This window comes from Cupressus sempervirens, chromosome 10 (genome assembly GCF_028749045.1).
Source record: "Cupressus sempervirens isolate cs-2001-9-10 chromosome 10, ASM2874904v1, whole genome shotgun sequence".
NCBI classification, from domain to species: Eukaryota; Viridiplantae; Streptophyta; class Pinopsida; order Cupressales; family Cupressaceae; genus Cupressus; species Cupressus sempervirens.
Genome location: NC_143127.1, coordinates 410,787,384 through 410,808,782, shown reverse-complemented (window position 1 = coordinate 410,808,782; position 21,399 = coordinate 410,787,384). Strand labels below are relative to the sequence as shown.

The 21,399-nt window shown below is 33.0% G+C and overlaps 1 pseudogene; it reads right to left on the bottom strand.

The window, feature by feature from the left end:
- Positions 1–2,549: 2,549 nt before the first annotated feature.
- Positions 2,550–21,399, bottom strand: part of LOC149534435 (cytochrome P450 94A2 pseudogene) — a 148,278-nt pseudogene continuing 129,428 nt past the window's right edge.

Here is a 21,399-nt window from a genome sequence, read left to right as displayed (position 1 = left end):
TTTCCCTAATTTTATCTATGACATCAAATAATGAGATAGAGACAAAGGGATATACCAAGAGGAAATATGGATAAATCAACATAGAGATGCAAATATATATACATAGAGAGAGAGAGAGAGAGAGAGAGAGAGAGAGATTTTAAAATACTAGGAATATAGTAAATATAAGAAAGGATAAGAGGAGATGGGGGAGAATGACTAAAATGAATAATAGAAATAGAAAAGAGAGATAAAGAGGCAGAGAGAATGGTAGAGATAAAAATAGGGATGGTAACATAAGGAGGGAGGATATGTAAACAGATGAACCAAAATCGAATATAAAAGTTAGGGGTAATCATAAAATGAGATGAAGAGGGTCGAAAGGAAAATGTAGAATGATATAGATCTATGCACATTATATTTAACTCATTCAACACTATTATCGTAAAAGACCCATGCTTACTGGGAAAGTAAAGTGTAAACATATATAGAAAGGAAATGATAACAATAATGAAAGAAAATGGAGGAGAAAAACAAACTATTCTAACTATGTTGTTGGTTCATATATTATCAGTTTTGAAGAGATTGTGAAGATGTTATCCAAGAACAAGCTACGAGAAATAGTGCAAGAGTACAGAAGCTTGTACACTTCTTAGGAATGCCATCCTATTATGAATTATGTCTATTTGTATGTCTTATTCATTTCATGATAGCCAAGGTTAATCTTAGGAATGCCATCCTACTATGAATTATGTCTATTTGTATGTCTTGTTTATTTGACGATAGTTGAGGTTATAAGGGTTCAAAAAATGTAAATTATGTACTTAGTGCATCTGCATTTTCCATTTTCAGTCAAGAGAAATCATAAGAACAATGCACACAGGTGAATTTCACTTGCAAATGCCTCCATTTCAGTGTTATTGATGGTAGCCAAAGAAATTTGCATAAAACCCACAATACGTTTTCATCTCTAATTTTACAACCAAACTAGCCCCCATAAAAATAGAGTAAAGATGAAGCAAAAGTATCATGAGCAGTGAGGATAACGATATCAATGCAAAGTGACTCCTAGACAAAGTTGTTCAAGACAGGTTGAATGACAAATATTGTGACTGTCTAATTTCTCTATTGTTCATTTATTGGTGCCATACAAGCAACAAAGTTGTCACCATCTCTTTGTTTTTCTGATGGACAAGAATTTTTCTTAATACTATTGTATGGAACATGGTAGGCTAGCAACCAATCCAAATTGAGAACTGTTGAGCAGCTACCCCACTAATTTGATGTGCTGAATCAAATTTTCAATTTATAGAAAAAGAAAGTTAAAATATTTTTAATATATAATTATAAATCATATTTTTTTTGATCGGAAAATAGCCAAAGCCATATGTTATATTGAATAAATTAAAATTGAATTTATAGAATTCTCCATTCAAATGGGCACTGGTAGGAAAGAACAAAGCAAGGAAATCTCTAGTCTTTCCTAGGGCCTAGGTATTATATGATATATTTAATATTATAACTATCCATATATCTAAAAATATTAAAATTAATTGGTTTGTAAACTTTGGAAGACAATTTCTTATAACCCAAATAAAAACAAAAACATCGATAAACAAATCTAGTGACAAGTGTAATTTCAACAAATCACAAAAATAATTCAAATTCTAAAATATTCAAGGAATGAAGATTTAAATTAATTCAATAATCTTTGGCTTCTCATACACCAGTTTCATGATTCTTATATACTTACTTTTGATTTTGATATATTTGTTTATTTTGGATAAGATTACATGTGCCTTAATAATCCAATTCTATATTTATTAAATGACATTTTATAGGGCTGAGACAGAAGGCGTGCCCATTCATTCCCATGCGGAAGGAGTGATTGCAATGAAAATGGAAGGGTAGATATAAAAGTGTTAGGCATCTGGCCTCATATTTTTGCTCATCCTGTTGCATGAAGAGAAACACACATTTTGCGTAAGCTTACATTAACACTTCTATATTATTGTTTGTTTATGCAGAAAAATGGTGTGTGGAGCTCTCTTTACCACCTACCTCTTCTATCTTTTCTTGCATTTACCTCTTCCCTTGTTCACATAGTGCAACTAAATTACATTTCAATGATTCCAATGGAAAGGGAGAAACAACAATCATCATTTGTTATATAATTTCCCTTTATCTCTTAGATTTGTTTCCCTTTATCTCTGAGGTTTTTTTTATGTGTATTGGTTTTAATAATGTTACTACAAATTTTTAAAATTTAAGATTCAACAATTTGGGAGTTTTATGTGGAGGAAAGTAATTAAAAGATGTAATTATTTCGCATTCATGAAGCAAAACTAAATAAATATATCACTATCAACATAACCCTATAAGAATTAGTGAAAAATCACCTTATAGTAAATAATGTAACATCATCTTACTTATCAAACTATCAGCATTATCCTTGCACCCTTCAAAGGTACAACTGCTAGCATATCTATATCCACTAAACCATCGTGTGTATCACAAAGCAAACAAATAAGTCATAGGTAAAGATGAATGAGATCTATTCTACTGTCAAATCATGGGTGTCGTGGAAAAACAGTAACCAGCATTCCTCCCTTCATGCGCATGTTAAAGTCGAGCGTATAACTGGGGACAAAACTTTTATCGACCTGCAGAGTAAAAGTATGAAGAATAGAAGCCACAGTTGACTTCATTTGAATGAAGGCCATTTCTTTCCCCAAGCAAATGCGAGGCCCGGCGTGGAAAGCAGTGAACTTGTGCGCACTTTCTCCTACAAATTTCCCATCCACCAACCATCTCTCGGGCTTAAACTCGAGGCAATCTGTTCCCCAGATGCTTTCCATCCTGCACATGGCATAGATGCTGTAGTCCATACTCCACCTTTTTCCCACATAACTACCGTCCGGTAAAACATCATCTTCCACCGCTGCTTTGGAATCAAATGGCACTGGAGGATACAAGCGGGGGGACTCAGATACAGCAGCATGAAGGTATTGCATGTCCCTCAATTCCTCGTATGTGAAAGCAGTCCCTTTTAATGCTTCTGCTTCTTTTCTGTCTGAAAGAATCTGCGTAATCTCATGGCGGATGGCCGATTCCACTAGCGGATGTAATGAAAGCACCCAGAAGAACCACGTCAGAGCAGTCGATGGCGTGTCTCTTCCAGCTAGCATGAAATTCACTATCATTTCTCTCAGAAAAACATCGGATTTGTTTTTCTCCTCACTTTCAAAGTCAGCAGCAGCTGCCATCAATCTGGAAAGGAGATCGTTTCTTCCCTTGAGTTGATTCTTGCAGGCGATCTGTTTCCTTCTCGAGCGAATTATATTCATGGCAAACTCATCCACCATGTCAATCGCCTCGCGCAGCCGCCTTTCAGAGCCGAGGTTAAAAAGACGCTTGAATCTCCAGAGAAAGGGGAGGCTGTAAAGAAACCTCCCGAAGCTTAACTCTGTGGCGTTGCTGAATTGTGTTGCAAGAGGTAACTGGGGAAGAGAGGGATGGAGATAAGCCGGATCTGCAGCGAAGCCAACTCTGCAAATGTTGTGAAAGGTGAATCTCTGCAAAACATCTTGCAAGTCAATGGAGAGCCCTTCATCCGAGGCCTTGGAGAGCACAGGAATGAGGCGCTCAAGAATCTCTGATTGCACCGTCTGCACTACGAAGTTTCTGAGGGACCTGGTGTTGAATTCATAGCTGGCAACCTTCCTCTGCCTCTTCCATGCCTCCCCGTTAGCATTGAAAATCCCCCTGCCCAGAACGTCGTGAAGAATGAGGTTGAACTGCTCTCCCTTCCTGTAATTCTCGAAATTGGTTTTGATCACATTTTCCACAGTTGCAGGATTGGCTGTGAAATACCCTTTCAATCCTCCTGGCAGATGGTACTTGAATGTATTGCTAGGACAACTTAATAGCAACTCAGTAATCCAGTCATGGAACCTGTGGCGGTTTTTTATCAAAGGAAAGAGGATGCCGAGGATTGGGAGGACAGTGGGGCCTTCACTGTTAATTATTGTTAGTTGGACAGTTGTTATTTCTGACCCGGAAATAGGAGTAGTATTTATGGGTAGCTTGGACAGCTGTTTGTAAGCTACCTGGGTATGCTAACGAATTCTGGGTATTTGCAGATATTTTAAGAGCCGTCCATAAAAGTTCTGAACATAGCATTGCACACTTATTTCCATACACAGGTATTTTTAGAAACCCTCTTTGTTTCCCTGCATAGATTGCTTGTATGTGCATATTTTTATTTATGGTAAACAGTACAATTCATTTTGATGATGTTTATATGCTTCATTATAGCTTCGCTGCCGATACATCTCCATTTGGTAAAACCCCCAAACTAATTCCGTGTATTTAATATATGACCGGCCTTTTGTTATTGAAAATTTCATTAGTTTTGATTGCTTCATTACACTTGTAAAGGAAGAAGATACAGTAATGGCTTATGCAATCTTTTCATGATTGTTACTGCAAACATATGATCTTGGCAGCATTTGGGGATGATGGTATCTGTCTCTTTTTTTGTTTTTTTCTGTTATTTGATGCTTGAAAGGCTAACGTACTGATGGTTGATAGAATAGGCATAGCTAACATCTATATTTGGTACTTGTTCGGCCTGTGATTGTTGTTTATTGTGGGGCCTAGAGACACCTGCCAAACTAGTCACTCAGCGAGCCAAGTATTTAGTTTTGCAGCTTTAAATAATTGACTATCAACTTCGTCCCATGTGCTCAACTTTAATAGCTTCCTACCCCAAAAGAGATGCAAACACCTTCTATCTATACTCCCAATAATTTCGGTGTTAAAATAGATTGGTGCATGATCAATACTACCCACCTATGACTGGGCCCTTTCTTTGTTATGTGCTTACTTTTGGTATTAAATGGATCCTTAGCTGAGATTCAATTTTAAATGAGAAGCTTGTCCATCATATGTATCTTGCTCCCAAATATTAATGTTGCTCATGTATATACCTATCTCGGTTATGTCCACACGATTTGATGACTGCCTGCACATCTAGATTATGTAAGCAATTTGCTCCTGATTAGTGAAACAACTAGCTATCAAGACTTCATCAGCATTATGTCAAACACTTTGACACCTTCCCTCTTAAATTCATTCAGTATCTCTAAGTAAGAGGTACATTTAACCACAAATGCAATTGATTGATATAGCTCAAATAACTCATTACCCAGTTCATCTGTTTAGCCTGCTTCTTATACACAAATCCATATGTTCTCATCTCAGTGGTAGTAGCAACATCTTCTAGGGCCTCCCACATTTAATTTTAATTAGACCATGACATTCCATACATCATAGAATATTCCTAAGAGTAGTAGCAAGTCCATGTTCATATTCATATATAGGTTTGAACTTTTGAAATGTAATACCATCACTTCTATTGCTATAGTTAAATGCACCTGACAAGTAATCTATTGGGCTAAATGAATGCATACTTAATTAGTAAAATCATACTTATTATATTTTATTGAGAATTTTAAAGCTTCAGACCTGATAGATAGTAACTTTATTATGGTTACTATAGCCACATATTATATTTTATTTACCTAAACCAGAATATATGCAACCCACTAAGATGGGACAAAGGTGCCCAGAAAAGTCTCAATAGGAGTAAATTTACGCAATTAATGTCATTGTGTACTTTATTGAGTTTAATTGTTTTATGCTCCTCTGATTTGAAAACAGTGACAAGATATGCTTTTACAATCAGAACTCTGTTCATAGTAGCAATATCATTTTCATTCTCTGTCAACTCTATTATGCTTCTTATATTTTCTTCCACTCTTGCCAAAACATTGTTAACTTGTAGCAAAGATCAAATTTTTGAGACAAGGGCTCTTAAGTGTGTTTTGAATTATAAAGTGTCATTGTGTAAGTGTCTGCACTAATTACAGTTTATTGCATTTATCAATATGAATAACATATATGAGCTTTAACTAAGTACTTTGAGTTAGGAGAAGAAAAAGTGATAGAAAGTTGAAATTGTCATGGACCTAACCCCTGAATTGTGCTTTTGATGTCTAGGTTTTGCTATCAATTTGTAATAGTTGTTACTTGTTAGTGTCTTGTACTCGTGTTGCTTTAAATTTATGGGAATCTTTGCTTGGATCTGTTGATGTTCATGGTGGTTGTAGACTTCAAGTCCAATTCTGCTATGCAAAAATATTTGGGTTAAATGTTTTTTGAGAACAAGAAAAATGGTTATGACTGCTTTGTAGATTGCCTTGTTTAGTGCCCTAGATTGTGCTTGGTTGGTGGATGTAAGCATCTCTCACAGGAATTTATCCTCCATGCCTTGTTTCTTCACAAGAATTCAGTTTGCCATGAATATTTATCAATCTTTATGCCTAGGCAGCTCCCACCTCCAAGCTAAAGTTAAGTGACCTTGCAAATTTGATTATTCTGGTTTGTAACTTCAAAAGGCTCCCTAGAAATATGACCATGCTCAACCAAGATTGAAGTGATCACCATTCTTATAAATGTTCATGTCTAGCTTGTGCGATCACTTTCAAGTGGTTCAACCCCCTTTAAATGCTCCAATCTAATCATACTCAGTTGCTTAGTCCAATGATTTAAAGCTTACACCCTATAGACTTAAATGAAATAAATATCCAAGTAAAACAGTTGTTCCCATGCTTAGGTCCCAGTTGAGAGTGACCAACGCAAAATATTTTATATAATATTGCCATTGCAATGGAAAATAGTCTCAATTTTATTCCTTTGAATCATGCTGGCTGAAAATCTCTTCTTACATATTTCTTTTGTTTTGAATTGCTCTGGAACATATTCAAGACAAAAATAATAAAGAAAAAGAGGCTCTGATAGAGGGATCTGTTTAAAATAATGTGAAAGGTTAAATTAAATGTCTTTATATTAGTGCTTGAACAAGTGATCTTGACCATGGTAGCATTTCACTTACACAACATGGAGTGTCCAAAATGTGAATAGAATTTAGTTTGAAGTTTGAAATGAGAAAACCCCTCAAGAAACTAAAGAAAACAAAAACTAAAAAAATATTTGTAAGAATACAGGAATTAAAACTAAATGATATTTCGTGCCAATTAGAGCACACCCAGAGTAATATGAACATATTATATATATAAGTCTGATATAAAAAGACAATTGGGCTTTATGTTAAAAAAATGTTGTGCTGGTCTAAAATGGCAAGCTGTGTTATTAATCGCAAATATATTAGAGGCAGCCCTCTGATTTTCTTCCTTAAAACCTTACTAGAGTCTAAATTTAGAAACCCCTTAAAACCCCCTCGTCAAGTGTAAAATTTGACTTCGAGAGTAATTTTTTGATTTTCTTGTCCTCTATATTTTTCTAGATCTTCAAGTTTTCAGTAAACTAATTCAGATTTTTTTTGAGAGACTTAGGAAACAACACAACAAGTACTTGATATCAATTTTAAGATTTTTGATGCGAACTACTATGACTTGAAATTTCAACAACCCTCCTACTAATGAATTTAATAATATAGCATATCTTAACATCACAAAAAATTGCACCTACTGATTATTTCAGAACGTCAATCATAATATAATATTTCAGGGCTAGCCCCATGTTTTCTAGATTTACTATGTAAAACCTATTAGATTATAAATTTTGAATTCGCCTTTAGGAGTTTAAAATTAAAACTTTGACCTTGGACGTAAGTTTTCAGTCTGCTTCTGCTCTATATTTTTCTGCTCCTCTAGGCTTATAGTGTGAAGAATGCAGAAATATCCAAAATCATTTTTGAGAAACTATGGAATACGAAACAACAAATGTGACAAAGCAATAACTTGTGATCAATTATCAATTTTTTAAAAGCTCTACTATCATGATTTCATCAACCCTCCTGCCAATCAGATCACATCTAAAATCATAACAAATAAATATGAAGCTTGATTGACTCTAAATTTCAAATGATTTTCATATAGGCAAAAAGCCAAAATCTTGACTTTTGTCTATTCCCAGACTCTATGGTATTTCTTTGAAGGTATTACATCTTGTAACAATGTGAAAAGTTTTGAAACAGATGCAAGAGAAATTCAGAATTCTTTATTTTGTCTATTGGCCAGCATTCTACTAAATTCATTTCAAGATAATATAATCTTATATGATTGCGGTTGCCTATAAATATTTTTAGCATATGTATGAATGTAATACTTCTTTAGTCAATGTATATGGTTGCACATCTATTGAAGCATATTTTTCAATCAAACATTCAACTAAAACATGTCTAAAATATGTTAAAATATGTGTAAAGTATTTTAACTCTCAAAATTTGTTCATCATAGGATTATTTGTATTTTACTAATTTCATTGATCTAATAAAATCTGTCTCTACAATGATTTTAGGTTGATGATGGATTTAATGAAAGACAAAAACATTCTAGGTCACATTGCTAGGAAGAGAAGAGTCAATTGTGCTCTTGTAGTTGCTCTGGCTGCCTTTGCTACATCTATAGCAGCGTTTGTGAAAGAAGGTAGAAGATCAATATGTAAGCGCAAACGAGGTGAGATTCCCTTTTATAAACGCATTGTCTATTCTAATGAGACTGATTGTCATGATCAAATTCGAATGAGTAGAGGAGAATTTTCTCACCTAGCAACTATTCTTAGAGAAAAAGGTAGCATCACAACTACAGTGCATTTGACATTGGAAGAACAACTAGTGATGTTCTTGCACACCCTTGGCCATAATTTGAGGAATCGTAAGATTGCCCATAACTTTGGTCACTCAGGAGAGACAATCAGCCGATACTTCTACAAGGTTTTGACAGCAATCTTGGCACTCCATGGTGATTATCTTTTGCCACCTGATCCAACCACTCCTCTAGAAATTAGTGGCAATGATTGTTTTGATCTGTACTTCAAGGTAGATATCATGTTTGTACAATTTGATTTCTAGACTCTAAATCCTATTATTGCATGTTTGTTTGATTATAAATTTGCATACTATAGGATTGTGTGGGAGCAATTGATGGAACACATATTCCAGTCACTATTGATGTTGACATTCAAGCTCCATATCGTGATAGAAAGGGAAACTTGTCATAGAATGTAATGGGTGTCTCTTCATTTGATTATAAGTTTCAATACATTCTTGTTGGATGGGAAGGATCAGCAGTAGATAGTCGTGTTCTAGCATCAGCTTTGTCAAGAGCTGATCCATTAGTAGTTCCCCCAGGTATGTCAAATATGTTTATATAGTGATGCATGTTATAGTTGTTATAAAGTTATATTTTAATATATTTTTATTGTATGTAGATAAATATTATTTGGTTGATGCTGGATATCCCAATGTGCCTAGATTTCTTGCGCCTTATCGATGCACACATTACCACCTAAAAGAGTTCTCAAGAGCAAAGCCCATAAACAGTCCTGAAGAGTTGTTTAACCACCGCCACTCATCACTTAGGAATGTAATAGAATTCACATTTGGTATTTTGAAGCAACGTTTTCCTATCTTGAGGCATGCAACTTCATATCAAATCATGACCCAAACAAAGATAGTTTTGGCGTGTTGCATATTGCACAACTTCATTACCATTGAAGATGGCATTCCTTCCGAAGTAGAGGTTGATGAGGAAGATGATCATGAGGGGATACATGTACCAATACTTGTGACATGTGGGAAGGCTCAGCATGATAGAGAGGATTGGAGGAAGTTTAGGGATGAAATAGCAAAAATGATGTGGGATGATTACACATCTCGATCTTAGTTGTCAAGGCATACTATTTAGGATTAGCTATAAACTCCACTTTCTTTATGTGCATCTTGTTAAAAAAATCAGCTATCCTCCTCTTTGTTGGGATATTACATCTTTCTTTGTATTATTCCTTGGGTTTCCAATTGTATTTGACTGAATCAATCCCTATTGTATTTGACTGCATTTATCTTCACTTAATCATAAAGTAGTTTTTTGGACATATGAATTTATTTGAATTTTTGGACAAATGAATTCTAAATTTTGAATGTCATTATAACTCAGGGAGGTCCAAATGGCAGCCCCCACCTCATGATTGCTTACATTGGTGTATGCCTGTTCTAGCCCACACATGAAATGAGCTTGTCTTTGAAATTGTGAAAAGGAATCCAAATGCCAATGATGTGTGAATAATTGAAATGCCCCCTATTTGTGATATTGACTTCCATATATAATTTGATGTGTATGTCATTGATCATTGCTTTGTATTCGTGACCAAGGTTTAATAAATTTATAATTGTTTCTATCCTTTAACCTAGATAGTTTTCTTTGCGTGTGTTAGTGAACAACCATAATGGATAATCTAGTTTACCATTTTATTTGTATAAAAAATTAATTCTTGAAGTGTTTTTGTTTATTCTATGCCACTTGAAGCATACAACCATATCTATCTATGACATTTTAAACAAGTACCTCTAATGACCTTGAGCATTATATCATTATTTCTGGGTAAAATCGTTGATTTCTTATAATTATTGTCTACTCATGTTGTTGTGTATTATCTTCGTATGCCACTATTATTTAACTTCATAATGTATTCCCATCAAACTGTTCAATACTGTCACCTTCATCCATTTTCATAATCTGTGCACTTGTGGATCATTTTATAATTAATATTTTTGTTTTTAATTCTAGTAACCATTATTTGTATGTTTCTTTTGTATTTAACATCTGTAGACCTTCATTTTCTCATTTCATTTAACTTATAAGTTGCATTTCAAACGTGGAAGTATATGATAAATTTAATAAAGTGTGGTGGCTGCAACATTTTTATCAAGATTTGGGGTTAGAGTGAAACTTTGCATTGCATTGAATATGACAGCAAGTTTTGTAATGATACTTAGGAAATGCCTTGCAAATCATGTTGTTAATAGATGATTCTTATTGTCCATTTGGATTTTTTTTTTCCTAAGTACAGCTGAAGACATCAAAATAAAAAATAAATCCTTTGAGTTGAGAGGAGGAGATAGAATGCTGAAAGACAAGTCACCAGTTTTGATCTTGTTTTTAAATATTTTTGTCAACTGGACCAGCAAGTTCACAACCCATTTTATATCATAGCCATTTTTCATATTCATAGACTTGAATGGTTTGTTTCTTTCCATTATTTTGGCAAGTATACTTTATGATTTATTGAATTGCTTGCATAGTACTATTTTTCTTATTTCATTGTATTTTGAGGCATTCGCTTTTATGTAGGAGGTTGTAGGCTGCAAGATCTGTATGTTTTGTTTTTGCTTAGTTGAGGATTGATTTGGGCATTATTTCCATATGAGCAAGCATTTTATGCATTTCTTTTGTATTTGAACAAATAAAACATTGTTTCAGCTCATACTATTTTCATTGCGATTGTTTGTGAATAGATTAAACATGGTTCAACATTGTTGATGTCTTTGTTCCATTGTTTTAGCTCATGCTATTTTCATGTCTTTGTTCCATTTTCTGTAGTATTGTTGATGCCATCTACAACATTGTTGATGAGCATGGACAATGACGATGTTCATTTCGCTGAAACACCTTCTATGAATCAAGTTGCTCAAACACCTTCTAGCAAGAAAGTGTTTTGGAAGCCACTGATGGAGCGTAAGTTTTTAGACTTGCTTCATGAACAAGTCACTCTCGGGAGGAAAGAGGAGGGAGGATTGAAAAAAGAAGCGTGGACGGCCATTGAACAAAAGTTCAATGCAGATTTGAACATGAACTTGTCTAAGGACAATTTTAAGAACAAGCTAAAAACTTGGAAGCAAGGCTACAGAATAATGAAGGAGCTGAGAAATACTAGTGGGTTTTCTTGGAACGAGGCAACACAATCAATGGATGCTGATAATAGTGTTTCAGAAGAGTTGTTGAAGGTAACATGCACATTCAATTTTTTTGGTACTTATTTAAGTTATTAGCAGTGATAGCCAAATAAGTAATTCAGTCTTTATGCCAACATGCAGAGGAAAGAGTTTTAAAATGCCAAAGTATTTAAGAGGCAATCATTTCAGTACTATAACGACTTAGCCTCAATTGTGGGGAATGACATGGCTAAGGGTGCTACTGCTGCAACAGCACAAGAAACAGAAGAAGGGCACACTATGGATGAGACTGTGGATCTTGATGATGATTATGAAGATATGCATACACCTATTCGGGCTGCTATTGATTTGGATGATGAAGATATGGATATTCCTATGTCAAATCAGTGTAGTGTGGCAAGTGGAAAACATACCCGATCAACAACTTCATCAAGGAAGCCGAAGAGGAAGAAGGCAAGTATGGCTAGTTCTATGGATGGGATGTCTCATTCAACTGATAAGCTAAATGAGACCCTCCTCAAGCCTCAAGTTATAGAATTGGGTGAAGAACATAAGCTAAAAGATTTACAAGATGTCTATGATGCACTAAAAGTGACTGGTGAACTTGGTCTTACTACTTTGATTAGAGCATTTGACACCTTTGTAGCTGATCTCGATAAAGCCAAAGGGTTCTTGATAATGAACCAAGAGGAGAGAGTGGAATATGTTCGAATAAAGTTTCTAGGGATTTAGTTCCTTTAATTATTGTTGTTCACATACTTTTGAGTTCACTTTTATTGTTGCTTATTTTGGTGGATATGAGCAAGGTTTCATATTTTTGGCAATCATTTGTCAGAATTTTTGGATCTAAATATAGAACATATATTTCTGTAAACATTGTTAAGATTTAATGATTTGAATAGTCGTACTATTTGAATATATTCATATGCTATCTGTGCATACATATTTTGTATCTACACTACATACATTGCTATTAGTGTTATTTATGAAATGACATATGACCTTCTCAAATATCCTTCATCTTATTTTTACTTACTTACAGTTGACTTTTAGTTACAGTTGGCAGCTAAATGGGAAAATCCTTTTTCATATTATATTATTTTGACTTAGTTCAATTTCTCTTCTAGCTCTTCTAACAACTCCTACAGATGCTTACTTCGTATCAGTTTTACTAGTATTGTAGTTTTAGGAATGGATACATGTATCTTTCTATCACTATGTATATGTGTATTTATGAGCAGTCCTTCAAAAATCAAGATCTATTTGGGGATTTGACGTGTTCTGGAGTTTGCTTTTTGATTTCTTATTCAGAATGGTTATAAGGCTACTTATGCATGACTACAAATGGATGATGTAAATGGAATAAAAACAAAAAATAGTCTTCATTGGAATGGATGGATTAGATTATGTAGTATAATTAGATTTTATACTTTTTTTATAAATGGATTTGGTTGTAGATATATTAGTTTGATTCCATATTGTGAGCACAAAATCATTTAATAGACTGATAATGATTGTTAGCTGTAGATTAGTGTTATAGAAGTCATTTTTAGTTCTCTCTCTACTTTATTTGTTACATAGTTTCAGTTCATTTAGCTAGAGCCAATAAGTCAATGCTTAGTCTACTCTTAAATTGTAGTAATTTTTTTTTATCAAGTTGTAGTATTTTTTGGTAAAGTATAGCCATTAATATAAATCTGAAAGTTATATGCTACTTGTTTTTTTATCTCTTATCTTCATGTGAATGCAATTACTTTAATATCAGTCTAAAATTTAGATGCTACTCATTTTCTATATCAAGTGTCTTTGATGAAGGCTGAAAACACAATTTTTACAACTATTAATGCATTATGAAAATGGATGGCTGTATACATTTATCCATGAAAATGGTTGGCTGTATAAATTTCTACATGAATCTTTTCAATCCATGTACTTTATGTGAATATTAATGCATTTTGAAAATGGCTGGCTGTATAAATTTATCCATGAAAATGGCTGGCTGTATACATGTAGTTGATGGTATTTTTGTAAGTATAGTAGCCAATCACATACTTACAATATCAGTTTAAATCCAGAATTTGAAATTTCATTTTTGATTCTACAAGTTCAAAATTGTTATTCATGAACATTTATGCTATCTTTATTGATCTAATTACAATGGCGGGCAATCATGACAATGATGTCTTGAAGCTATTGACTGGTTTTATTTAAAAGTTGATTATCACAAATGAATAGTGCTTTTTTTTTCATATATCCACTATCAATTGAGATTATACAAGATTCATTCTTTGTTGATACAAGATCCATTCTTTACAAGATTCATGGCTTTGAGAGTTGCGTCAAATCATGATTGTCCATGTGGTGCTAGGCCGTGCATATTAAAAGTGTCGTACACAAAGAAAAATTCTGGGCGTCAGTTTTGGAGTTGTTCCATGAGTAAAAAGGTTATTAATGACTTGTTATATTTTGTATGTAACTTCAAATTAATGACATGTAAATCTCTATGAACTAATTTATATTTTGTATTAGGGGAATGGTGGTTGTAGATACTTCAAGTGGGTTGATGAGGTCTACTCTACAACAACACATAATGAAGAAAATGAGTGGAAAATGTGTAAGACATGAGAGGTGGCCACAACTGGCATTGCTTCAACAACCAAATATGAAATGTATGCTGAAGGACAGAAGTGTAAAATGTGTGAGGCATGGGAGGCTAAATTAATATTTTTACGCTGCCTTCTATGCATAATTATTGGCCTCTTATTTGGCCTTGTATTTTGGAACCTTATGCGACAATGACCTTATTACATTAGTTACCTCAACATGTTTATTTTGTAATGTCACGATGTTTAATTATTGGCCTCTTATTTGGCTTTGTCTATTGGAACCTTATGCAACCAGGAACCTCGACATGTTTATTTTGTAATGTCATGACAATATATATATTAATGTAGTTATCTTTTTTTGAGGTGCATATTTTCCATGTCTACCACAATATTAATGAAAATAAATTAAATGGCTTTAAAATCATATAATGTGTAAGGTAAATTTTAATCACATTTTAAATCATGCTAAAATGATGTAAAAAAAATAGGTTTCATTCATCTTTAAAAAATTATTAACAAAAAAATTCTTCTTCACATTGTTATTCCAATTCCAAATCCAAAAATGTGCAACCAAACGGAGGAATGTGTATTCTCATAATGAATTCTTGGTGAACCAAATAGTCCCAAATCAAATTCTCAAAACCATAATCTGGATTTGGAGTTCCAGAATCCCAAATCAAGGATTCTGAATGCTAATTTTGAAATGATATTCTAGCAACCAATCGGGCCCTTAGGATATGAAAAACAATGTTTTCGTCTTTTGCTTGGTATAAAATAAACAAAATATTGTGATAGAAACAATGTTTTCATCCTTTCCTTCAAAGGAAATAAACAAAATAGTCAGATGAGATAAATTTGATATCAGCTGGTTTATGGTTGGTTTAAACATCACATACTAAGTTTCATTTTAAAACTAAAAGTGTTAAGTAGTCAAATTTAACTTATTTTTCGGAAGCTTAATTTCTTCTTAGTGTATGATGTTTAAGAATAGTCCTCGTTTGTTCACTGGCCTGCATAGCTACATAATTAAGACCCAATTTTTATGGAGGGTATTTATTTAAAAAAACCTACGATGTCTACAATTGAATTGAATTTTGTAATGGTATTGATCTTATGAGTATAATACCAAATTTGAATATACATGATTGTTGAGTTAGAGATATTGTTTTTAAATGTTAAGACAACTTCTAGCATTATAGTAAAATTCGATTCTTTGTGGGACTTCTTGATGTTCAAAATTAGAAGCATAAATATTACTTAAGATTGCAAAAGTAAATATTCAAATTGTTAATATTTTTCACTCTAACTAACATGAATTTATTATTTATAGTGCACTCAGAAAATATAGGACTAAAAAATGCATAGTCTATAATCCATTTCTACTTAGATTTTAGATCCTTCTATTTTAATGTCCTAATTATGTATTTCTATTTATCTAAATTTTGAAGAATAATTTGAGATTTTTACAAATATTCTTTAAAATTAATTAATCTTAAAGTAGTAATTCTTATGACATTTAAAAATAACAATAGAACTAATAATACATTTTTAAAAATAAATAGTGAATTACTCGAATTAATTTTAAATTCAACTATTATAATTATTTGCTATAAAATTCATAACTCTTAATTATACTAATTAGGTTATAGTATTTTGTCTCCTCACAAGAATAAACAAATTTATTTTACTTTTCTTTACAATGTCAAATTGAGATTTTCGCACTTCAAGATGTTAACTTTCTCGAATTATATTATTTGTATTTAATATTCAATGGTCATTTGAATTCAGCCTTGAACACCTTAGATAAAGTAAATACAACATATAAAAACCTACAACATCCATTAAGAATGTTGGTTACTTCAATTGCTAGTGTTCCCTATAAACAAGGCCTAGACTCTAGTTGACGCAACCAAGGATAGTTAAGCTCCAAAGAAGATGTCCAAGCTTGTGACTAGAGTAAGAAACCATGGAAATGTACCAACAAACTTACAAGAAATGAACATAGTTGAGGTAAATATCATTGGATTATTTTCAAGTTCACATGCAAATATAGATCTTACATTGCCATTATTATTATTGAATAGCTAACTAACAATATACATTAACTATCCTCATTAACAAGTTCACAGTCGACCATCCATTAATTTTTTGTAATAGACCTGAGTTATTCTAGTTGCTTGCTAGACTAATCTACCTCCTAATCATGTAGCATGAGTTTCATTTCTTGTAATACCTCTCACTGCCTAAAACTAGAACCTATATGCTAATTACATACAACATCATCAACCACATGTCAACTTATCCAATGATTAAATTCCAAGATTAAAAAATAATATAGGTTAGGATAAAAATAATAAGAATGGCCCAAATGAATATTCCATGTTGTATAAACATATATGAGGGTCGAAGAAACTTATTATATCATAGAACAATGTTCCATTACATGTTACATGTGATGAATCTCCATCACAAGTTGCAACTTGTCATGTTGAACCTTAGAACAAGTAATCTAGTATAGGACCGAACCAATCTTAACATTACTTCATTTGAAAACATTAGTACACCATGCCATGCTAGACACATGATCACTATGATACCTAGACCATGCCATAAGGATCTCATCACAAAATGAGCCTGCTGGATCTATCATAACGTAAACAATAGGAGAATTGCTCAAATGAATATTAAACATATAAACTAAAATTGAATTTCTTTTGGGTAATGCAATATTTCCAACAACACAATGATTCTTGTGCATTAGACACCTTCAGTAAATAGAAGATGCCCCATAAAAGGAATTTAACAACATCTAACAAGATTCAAAATGTAGAGGCCAAGTTCAATCTTCACCCACTTGTCTTCTCTATATGAAGAACTAGTACTAATCTAATTCTTGCCATGACAATTTATAATATTATTGATGCAAGTATTCCTAAAATTTTCAATATATTAGTTCCCTCTCCATTAGATATCCCACCATTACTATCACTGCAGTGACCTCTACTATTAATTGTTCCATTTTCCTCTACCTCTTCTATCACTACAATAAGCATCTTGTATCTATATTATTTTTGGTTGTTTGGCTCAACCTTTGAAATTATTCAACTTTTTCTTAGCCTTCAATCCACACTCAAGGTTATGGTACTCACATAATGTAAAACCCTTTTAACCCTAATAGATTATTGGTAGTGCCAAGACTTGAAGTTTGAGACATGATAGGTTTTCTTGTTATTGTTGTTCCTAAATTTTATGTTCCTTGGTTTAACTTGATAGTGATATTTATAAAAGAGAAAGAGAATGTGCTACTATAAGATTGATTTTAGGTTTACTTATTTGGACCCCCAAATATTCTTGGCACAAAATAATCTCTTGTAGTATATACAGATTCTCGTATCTACTTGGTAACATTCTATATCGATGAAAGTATCTACAATGAGATAAAAAATCATATTATTTTGTTAGGATTGATGAAATGAATAATAAATTAGAGATATGATCAGATAGTACACTCATATTCTTGTGATATAACATGCTAATAATTTAGGCATATCCCTTTCATTGATGCCACCTTTGTGCCACTACTATGTGATTTGAATTTGCATATGATGTTTGGATCTTCTTTTGTATTGTGCATTAGATAATGTTTTATATAATGCTTCTATGATGCTCTAATGATACTCTAATGAGCTAGTTATCTCATCATGCCTTATATCTGTATTCTCTTCTTGGTATGCCTTTGAGATGAGGGGAGGCCATTATAGTCGATCTAACAGTAGATCTAGATGATGTCACACTCCTCCTTCCTTTCCTATCATTGTTTATGTGTCTGTGTGTGTGTGCGCGCACACACACACATATATGTATATATTCATATATGTAAATATGTATATATTTATATATACATGTATATATACATATACATATATGTATATATATGTACATACACACACATGTATGTATCTATGTGTATCTAAAAATAAATATATTAGTGTATGTGTGTATATACATATATGTGTGTGTGTGGTATAAGTTGTTGGTTGGAATGGAGGTGTGTGAAGGTACTAGACATCAACTCCACTTATCTATACAGGTTTAGGATCTTCTTAAAATCCTTGCATAAGTTATTGTTGATAAGGAGATGGCATCAAGATCCATATAGGCATCTTTGTATCCTTAGAAATCTTATAGAAGTTGAATCAACTCATCTAGGGGAATATGTGTTATCATCTTGTTTGATGGTTTCATTAGTGGAAGTTAGTGTCTAGGATCATGTGTTCATTATTATGACCATGGTAATTAGTTAATTTTATTATGATTTTTTGTGTGAAAAAGTGTGTTAAATACTAAAATAATAAAAAATAATTTATAAGATAATTATTAAAATAGCTCATTATCCTACCCCTACAAGACTTCCATCACTAACCTCCAGATTGTCAAGCTATTAAACTATTAACATGATACTTGTACACTTTGATATTAGAAGTAAGAAAAGCTAGTTTTGGAGTAGGTATAGGGTAAAAGCACAAACCTATGCCACCTTTTATAAAGAAAAATGATCTCAGAACTTCAACTCTTCAACTTTAATGACATAAAAGTGACATTTGTCTTTAGAATTTGAAGATGATGTAAATTGATGAAATGTGTAAAATTAGATGAAGTCTTCATCTTTAATTTTTTAATAAAAAAATAGAGTAATTTTTTTTATTTAAATTTTTTTTAAAGACTACATATTAATTATTTAAAAATATTTAAAATATAGAGGTTGTTCCTACCAAACAAATATATACAAATGATTTTTTGCTCCAATTTTGTAACATGTTATAGTTGACATGTATAGCTAGTGGTTAAAAAAAATTGATTTTTGATATATACTTATCATTACAAGTGTTCAAAGTCGAACTTATTAGAAATTGGCAGTATTTTTTCCTACTTAACTTTTCCTATCAAATCTACATATTTTTAAAATCAAATTTTATATACTTGAAGAGGACTCTCTTCCCTAGAGGTATGTATAAATCTTAAATTGTTTGGACATGTTTTACTATTTTTTCCATTTTTTAAGTGACAACTTCTTGAATGTTAAAATACCTACTTCAAATATTTTAAAATTATAATATATTATAACTACATATTATAACTATAGATATTATAACTACATAATTTATAAATACATCTATTATAAGTAAATAAATATCAATGAAATAAAATAACTAGACATTCTCACTTTGCAACTTGGCCCTTTAGCACCCATATTGCCTTACCCTTCAGCCCTCATTGTCTCTTGACCTTTTGACCCTCCTTACATTCTTCTTTTGATGTCCCTTCAGTTTGGCTGCCTCTCCTTGTCAGTCATGGGAATTTCCCAGACTATCCTTTGGTTTCTAGAGACCTAGTTATTTCTGAGCTGACTTTTAATGCTCACCCTTCTTGCAAGTCACTGCTGAAGAGAGATAATGTCTCTATTGGTGGTCAGTCTTTTGGTATTTCCTTTGTGGTTAAAGTTTCAAAGGTTGGCACCTCTCCCCTGACCCCCTCAAGGAAAAAGGTTCCTATGTTGTTAAGGGAAGTACTATGTACTATTCTTGATGGTATTATTGAGGAATCAGTGAATGATATTAAGCTCTCCCTAGTTTGCAGTTTCCTCATGTTTAGGTCATCCATCATTATACCCTTGTTTTTGTCCCCCTTTTGAGCTTGAATCTTGGAGTTTAATCTATGCAAATGGTTCTAATGTTTGAGTTTAGGTTCCCTCTTATGATGATTTCTTCTCATCAACCTTGTCCAACACTTCATGTAGGACTTATACAAATCAATTGCACCAAGGCCCTTAGTTGTCATAGGTTGGCTAGGATTGTTGTAGAGTATGTTCCCCGATGAGAAGAAAATCTAAAATTCATTTTTAACATTAGAATTTTCCTATTTTTGCATCAAATCAGAACTTCCCCTATTCATCTCCTCTTTTTCCAGAAGCAAAGCTTGCCTAAGGAGTTTTTGACATGTGAAGAAAGGTCACCTCCAAAAGAAGAGTTTCTAAGGAATATGAATGGAAATGTTAAAGAGTGCCATTTTTGAAGAAAATGAGTCCCTTAATCTTCCCAAAAATGAAGAAGGACTTAGCATTTACACTGAGTCATAATTGCATCGCTATCATTGCTCCCCCACCTAGATGAGTAACCTCTAAGACACTTTTTCAATACAGGAAATAGAAGCACATTTTTGTGATAGAATGAAGGAATATGCTTATCAAGGATTCCATATAGTGCTCCTTTAAGAAGGGAAGAGTTTCTGAGGCTTCCCAAGGTGAAGAAGATACTAAGTGGTTGACAGTGTCGAAAAGAAACTATTTTTGGTTGCCCTAGCTTCAAGCAAGGTGATTCTCCCATTTTCCAAAAGTACAAATTTGGAAGAATGCATGCAGCGTACATATAAATATTTCACCTTTGAAAGGTACTTAGAGGATTCTTGACATAAGGTTCATCTAGATCAGAGAAATTTCATCTACATGTATGCCTTTTCAGAGTTTCGCTTCTCTGGCTATGCCTCTAACTGGAAATGCACCCTAAGTGTTTCCTCTGTGATAAATGAAGATAAATTATTCTTTTGGGTAGTAACTCAATTGTGAAAAGGGATATTCTTGTGGAGATAATTATGTGATGCTTCCCAAGAGGAAAAGTAACCAACTATAAAAGAAGTGTGGAAAACAAGAAGGAAAGCTTCTCTAGTGCCAAAGTAGAAGCCTAAGTGCCACGATCCTAACAAAGGTAAAATAGATAAGTTCTTCAACTTGTCAAAAGTGTAAAGGTGACACTACTCCCATGACTTAACCAAAAGCATGTATATTTCTCCATAAGCCAAATTGTCCCATGAAGTGGATCTCCTCTAAGGATCAAAATACAAAAGAATTAGACAAGTGAATTCCTTGCTACTACGAAACTTAAAAGGCAAATCTCATAAAATCTATTGTATGACCTAATAGGAGTAAGTTTAATATGAATG